Source organism: Arachis stenosperma, chromosome 9, assembly GCF_014773155.1.
Source record: "Arachis stenosperma cultivar V10309 chromosome 9, arast.V10309.gnm1.PFL2, whole genome shotgun sequence".
NCBI classification, from domain to species: domain Eukaryota; kingdom Viridiplantae; phylum Streptophyta; class Magnoliopsida; order Fabales; family Fabaceae; genus Arachis; species Arachis stenosperma.
Window position 1 is genome coordinate 81412833 of NC_080385.1, and position 7094 is coordinate 81419926.

The 7094-nt window shown below is 41.0% G+C and overlaps 2 non-coding genes across 2 annotated transcripts; one reads left to right on the forward strand and one right to left on the reverse strand.

Annotated features, from left to right (window-relative positions):
• Positions 1-387: 387 nt before the first annotated feature.
• On the reverse strand, positions 388-491 carry LOC130952497 (small nucleolar RNA R71). Its single transcript, XR_009074677.1, has one exon. It is a non-coding gene; the product is annotated as a small nucleolar RNA R71 (small nucleolar RNA).
• Positions 492-6289: 5798 nt separating this feature from the next.
• LOC130953337 (small nucleolar RNA R71) lies at positions 6290-6396 on the forward strand. Its single transcript, XR_009075508.1, has one exon. It is a non-coding gene; the product is annotated as a small nucleolar RNA R71 (small nucleolar RNA).
• The last annotated feature ends 698 nt before the right edge of the window (positions 6397-7094 follow it).

A 7094-nucleotide genomic window follows, 5' to 3' on the forward strand; every position in this document is an offset into this window, starting at 1 on the left:
AATAATAATAATAGTGAAAGGAGAATGCTTGGTGACTTCACAAAGCCAACGTCCAAGTTTGATGGAAGAAGCATCTCTATTCCTGCCATTGGAGCCAATAACTTTGAGCTTAAGCCTCAACTAGTTGCTTTAATGCAACAAAACTGCAAGTTTTATGGACTTCCATCTGAAGATCCTTACCAGTTTTTAACTGAGTTCTTGCAAATCTGTGAGACTGTAAAGACAAATGGAGTTGATCCTGAAGTCTACAGACTCATGCTTTTCCCTTTTGCTGTAAGAGACAGAGCTAGAGTATGGTTGGATTCACAACCCAAGGATAGCCTGGACTCTTGGGATAAGCTGGTCACTGCCTTCTTGGATAAATTCTTTCCTCCTCAAAAGCTGAGCAAGCTGAGAGTGGATGTTCAAACCTTCAAACAAAAAGATGGTGAATCCCTCTATGAAGCTTGGGAAAGATACAAGCAGTTGACCAAAAGATGTCCATCTGACATGTTTTCAGAATGGACCATATTGGATATCTTCTATTATGGTCTCTCTAAATTTTCGAAAATGTCATTGGACCATTCTGCAGGTGGATCTATTCACCTGAAGAAAACGCCTGGAGAGGCTCAAGAACTCATTGACATGGTTGCAAACAACCAGTTCATGTATACTTCTGAGAGGAATTCCGTGAACAATGGGGTACCTCAGAAGAAAGGAGTTCTTGAAATTGATGCTCTGAATGCCATATTGGCTCAGAACAAAGTGTTGACTCAACAGGTCAACATGATCTCTCAAAATCTGAATGGATTGCAACATGCATCCAACAGTGCTAGAGAGGCAGCTTCTGAAGAAGCTTATGATCCTGAGAACCCTGCCATGGCAGAGGTTAATTACATGGGTGAACCTTATGGAAACACCTATAACTCATCATGGAGAAATCATCCAAATCTCTCCTGGAAGGATCAACAAAAACCTCAACAAGGTTTTAACAATGGTGGACATAATAGGCTGAATAATAGTAAGCCGTATCCATCATCTTCTCAGCAACAGACAGAGAATTCTGAACAAAACAATTCTAATTTAGCCAATATAGTCTCTGATCTGTCAAAGGCCACTTTCAGTTTCATGAATGAAACAAGATCCTCCATTAGAAATCTGGAGGCACAAGTGGGCCAGCTGAGTAAGAAAGTCATTGACACTCCTCCCAGTACTCTCCCAAGCAATACAGAAGAAAATCCAAAAGGAGAGTGCAAGGCCATTGATTTAATCAAAGTGGCCGAATGCACCAAGGAGGAGGAGGACGAAAATCCCAGTGAGGAAGACCTCCTGGGACGTTCCTCAAGCAAGAAGGAGTTTCCTATTAAGGATCCTGAGGAATATGAGGCTCATCTAGAGACCATAGAGATTCCTTTAAATCTCCTTCTGCCATTCATGAGCTCTGAAGAATATTCATCCTCTGAAGAGAATGAAGATGTGACTGGAGAGCAAGCTGCTCAATACTTGGGAGCTATCATGAAGCTGAATGCCAAGCTGTTTGGTAATGAGACCTGGGAAAGTGAACCTCCCTTGCTCATTAGTGAACTAGATACTTGGATTCAGAGAACTCTACCTCAAAAGAAACAAGATCCTGGCAAGTTCTTAATACCTTGCACCATTGGCACCATGAGCTTTGAAAAAGCTCTATGTGATCTTGGGTCAGGGATAAATCTTATGCCACTCTCTGTAATGGAGAAGCTGGGAATCATTGAGGTACAACCTGCCTTGTTCTCATTACAATTGGCAGATAAGTCCATAAGACAAGCTTATGGAATAGTAGAGGACGTGCTAGTAAGGGTTGAAGGCCTTTACATCCCTACTGATTTCATAATCCTAGACACTAGGAAGGAAGATGATGAATGCATCATCCTAGGAAGACCTTTCCTAGCCACAGCAGGAGCTGTGATAGATGTCAACAGAGGTGAGTTAGTCCTTCAATTGAATGGGGACTACCTTGTGTTTCAGGCACATGGCCATCCCTCTGTGACAAAAGAGAGTAAGCATGAAGAGCTTCTCTCAGTTCAGAGTCAAGAAGAGCCCACACAGTCAAACTCTAAGTTTGGTGTTGTGAAGCCACAACCAAACTCTAAGTTTGGTGTCCAAACCCCATATCCAAACTCTAAGTTTGGTGTTGGGAATACCACACTTAAATTGACCTGATCACCTTGTGGTTCCATGAGAGCCACTGTCAAGCTATTGACATTAAAGAAGCGCTTGTTGGGAGGCAACCCAATTTTATTTATCTAAATTTATTTTATTTTGTTTCTTTGTTATTTTTGTGTTTTATTAGGTACATGATCATGAAGAGTCACGAAAAAATCAAAAAAATTAAAAACAGAGTCAAAAACAGAAGAAAAAAATTTTTTCACCCTGGAGGACGCACGGGCTGGCGTTCAACGCCCAGAAGGTGCATCTGGCCGGCGTTCAACGCCAGAACAGAGCACCATTCTGGCGCTAAACGCCCAAAACAAGCAACAACCTGGCGTTAAGCGCCAGGATGGTGCACAGAGAGGACAAACTGGCGCTGAACGCCAGGAACAAGCATGAAACTGGCGTTCAACGCCAGAAACATGCATTACATGGGCGTTGAACGCCCAGAATGTGCACCAATGGGCGTTTAAACGCCAGAATGATGCACGAAGGCATTTTACATGCCTATTTGGTGCAAGGATGGAATTCCTTGACACCTCAGGATCTGTGGACCCCCACAGGATCACCTCAGGATCTGTGAACCTCACAGGATCCCCACCTACCTCGCCCTCTCTCTCCCCATTCATGGTCATCCCTTCTGTTTTTCATTCACCACTCACCCTTTCCCATAAACCCCACTCACCTTCAAAATTCAAAATTCTTTCCCACCCAATCCCACCCATATAGCAGAATCCATCTCCCCTCACTCACCTCCATTTTTCTTCTTCTTCTTCTTCTTCTCTTCTTTCTTCTTCTTTTGCTCGAGGGCGAGCAATATTTTAAGTTTGGTGTGGTAAAAGCATAGCTTTTTTGCTTTTCCATTACCATTAATGGCACCTAAGGCCAGAGAAACCTAAAAGGGAAGACAAAAAGCTTCCACCTCTGAGTCATGGGAGATGGAAAGACTAAAAATATAAGCCGTCATAGCTCAGTGGTAGAACATGTGGCTGCAAATCAAGAGATCCCTAAGATACCTCAGGGGATAAGTTGTCCTCCACACAAATATTGGAAGCAACTAAGGGTGGAACATCATGAGCACTCCATCATTCTCCAAGAAATAAGAAAAGATCAAAGAGCAATGAGGGAGGAGCAACAAAGGCAAGGAAGAGACATAAAGGAGCTCAAAAAGCACCATTGGACCTTCAAGAAGGCGCCACCTTCACTCAGGTGGATTCATTCCTTGTTTTTATTTCTTTCTGTTTTCGGTTTTTAATTATGGTGTTTATCTATGTTTTGTGTCTTTATTTCATGATCATTAGTATGTAACCATGCCTTAAAGCTATGAATAAATTCCATTAATCCTTCACCTCTCTTAAAAGAAAAATGTTTTAATTCAAAAGAATAAGAAGTACATAATTTTCGAAATTATTATTGAATTTAGTTTAATTATATTGATGTGGTGACAATGCTTTTGTTTTCTGAATGAATGATTGAACAGTGCATATATCTTTGGATATTGTTGTTTATGAGTGTTAAAATTGTTGGTTCTTGAAAGAATGATGAACAAAGAGAAATGTTATTGATGATCTGAAAAATCATGAAATTGATTCTTGAAGCAAGAAAAAGCAGTGAAAAAAAAATGGCTAAAAAGAGTATATAGAAAAAGAAGGAGCAATAGAAAAAGCCAATAGCCCTTAAAACCAAAAGGCAAGGGTAAAAAGGATCCAAGGCTTTGAGCATCAATGGATAGGAGGGCCCAAGGAAATTAAATCCAGGCCTAAGCGGCTAAATCAAGCTGTCCCTAACCATGTGCTTGTGTCATGAAGGTCCAAGCAAAAAGCTTGAGACTAAGTGGTTAAAGTCGTGATCCAAGGCAAAAGAGTGTGCTTAAGAGCTCTGGACACCACTAACTGGGGACTTTAGCAAAGCTAAGTCACAATCTGAAAAGGTTCACCCAGTTATGTGTCTGTGGCATTTATGTATCCGGTGGTAATACTGGAAAACAAAGTGCTTAGGGCCACGGCCAAGACTCATAAGTAGCTGTGTTCAAGAATCAACATACTTAACTAGGAGAATCAATAACACTATCCGAAATTCTAAGTTCCTAGAGAAGCCAATCATTCTAAACTTCAAAGGAAAAAGTGAGATGCCAAAACTATTCAGAAGCAAAAAGCTACAAGTCCCGCTCATGTAATTATAATTAATATTCATTGATATTTCTGAATTTATAGTATATTCTCTTCTTTTTATCCTATTTGATTTTCAGTTGCTTGGGGACAAGCAACAATTTAAGTTTGGTGTTGTGATGAGCGGATAATTTATACGCTTTTTGGCATTGTTTTTACATAGTTTTTAGTAAGTTCAAGCTACTTTTAGGGATGTTTTCATTAGTTTTTATGTTAAATTCACATTTCTGGACTTTACTATGAGTTTGTGTGTTTTTCTGTGATTTCAGGTAAATTCTGGCTGAAATTGAGGGATTTGAGCAAAACTCTGAAAAAGGCTGACAAAAGGACTGCTGATGCTGTTGGATTCTGACCTCCCTGCACTCGAAATGGATTTTCTGGAGCTACAGAACTCCAATTGGCGCGCTCTCAACGGCGTTGGAAAGTAGACATCCAGGGCTTTCCAGCAATATATAATAGTCCATACTTTATTCGAAGAATGACGACGTAACTTGGCGTTGAACGCCAAGTTCATGCTGCTGTCTGGAGTTAAACGCCAGAAAAACGTCATGATCCGGAGTTGAACGCCCAAAACACGTCATAACTCGGAGTTCAACTCCAAGAGAAGCCTTAGCTCGTGTATTGATCAAGCTCAGCCCAAACACACACCAAGTGGGCCCCGGAAGTGGATTTATGCATCAATTACTTACTCATGTAAACCCTAGGAGCTAGTTTATTATAAATAGGATGATTTACTAATGTATTAGGGATCTTTGGTCTCAGTTTTTGTTTATTCTTCATCTTAGGAGATCATTGATCACGTTAGGAGAGGGCTGGCCATTCGGCCATGCCTGAACCTCTTTTGCTTATGTATTTTCAACGGTGGAGTTTCTGCACACCATAGATTAAGGGTGTGGAGCTCTGCTGTACCTCAAGTATTAATGAAGTTCTATTTTCTCTTATTCGGTCTCTATCTTATTCTTATTCCAAGATATTCATTCGCACCCAAGAACATGATGAATGTGATGAGTAAATAACCCTCATCATCATTCTCACTGATGAACGCGCGTGATTGACAACCACTTCCGTTCTACATGCAACAGAGCTTGAATGTGTATCTCTTAGATTCCCCAACAGAATCTTCGTGGTATAAGCTAGATAGATGGCGGCATTTATGAGGATCCGGAAAGTCCAACCTTGTCTGTGGTGTTCCGAGTAGGATCCTGGGAATCCGGAAAGTCTACCTTGTCTGTGGTGTCCAAGTAGGATTTCGGTAATGAATGACTGTGACGTGCTTCAAACTTGTAACCTGCTGGGCGTAGTGACAACGCAAAAGAATCAATGGATTCTATTCCAGTAGGGGAGGGAACCAACCGGTGATTGGCCGTACTGTGACAGAGTGCGTGAGCATTAGCTTTCACTGCGAGGATGGGATGTAGCCATCAGCCATGGGTGATGCCTCCAGACTGGTTAGCTGTGCGAGTGACAGCCGCATAGGATATTTCCCCGAGAGGATCGAAAGTAGCCACAGTTGATGGTGAACCCCTATACAAGGCTTGCCATGGAAAGGAGTAAGAAGGATTGAGTAGAAGGAATAGGAGAGCAGGCGTCCGTGAGCTCTACAGCACCTCCATTCCGCTTATCTGAAATTCCTACCAATGAATCTACATAAGTATTTCTATCCTTTTTATTATTTATTTTCTATTTTATTATTCCTATCATCGAACCCATAAATAATGTTTAATTCGCCTGACTGAGATCTACAAGATGACCATAGCTTGCTTCATACCAACAATCTCTGTGGATTCGACCCTTACTCACGTAAGGTTTATTACTTGGACGACCCAGTACACTTGCTGGTTAGTTGAACGGAGTTGTGAATTCAAGTAAAGAAAATAAACAGTGCCCTAAGAGTAAACATCATCAAAGTATAAAGAACATATGATCACAATTTCGTCCACCAGGTCCATTTGGAGAATATGTCTGGAGGGCATTGCCTAGTCAGTAGCTTGTATCTCTCCCAAGCTTCATACAGAGTTTCACCATCCTTCTGTCTGAAGGTCTAAACCTCCAACCTAAGCTTAGTCAACTTCTTAGGTGGGAAAAATTTTGTGAGAAACTCAGTAACAACCTTGTCCCAAGTATCCAAACTCTCCTTTGGTTGGAAATCTAGCCATAGCTTTGCTTTATCCCTCAGAGCAAACGGAAAAAGCATGAGTCTGTACACCTCTGGATTCACTCCATTTGTCTTCACAGTATCACATATCTGCAGAAAATTAGATATGAACTGATTTGGATCTTCATGAGGAAGTCCATGATACTGGCAATTTTGTTGCACCAAGGTGACCAATTGTGGCTTCAACTCAAAGTTGTTTGCATTTATAGGAGGCACCACAATACTTTTTCCATAAAGATCCACAGTAGGGGCAGAATAAGAGCCAAGCACTCTCCTCTGTTGATCATCCCCATTCGGATTTACCACATTGGCATTAGCATTATTATTTGCCATAGTGGATTCTGCAGCCTTGCAAAGTCTTGCTTGTTGTAAACGCCGCCTAAAAGTCCTTTCAGGTTCAGGATCAAAGTCTAAGAGATGTTCTTTGTCTCTGTTCCTGCGCATAAACAAACAGAAAACAAGAAAGAGTGGGAATCTCTACGTCTGAGTGTAGAGAATTCCCAGTGAGGTAACTTGTGTAAAGAGGTAAAAATATTGAATAAAATAAAAAGAAGAAAAATAATAAATAGTCAACACCAAACTTAATTTCAGAAATTAAGAGAAAT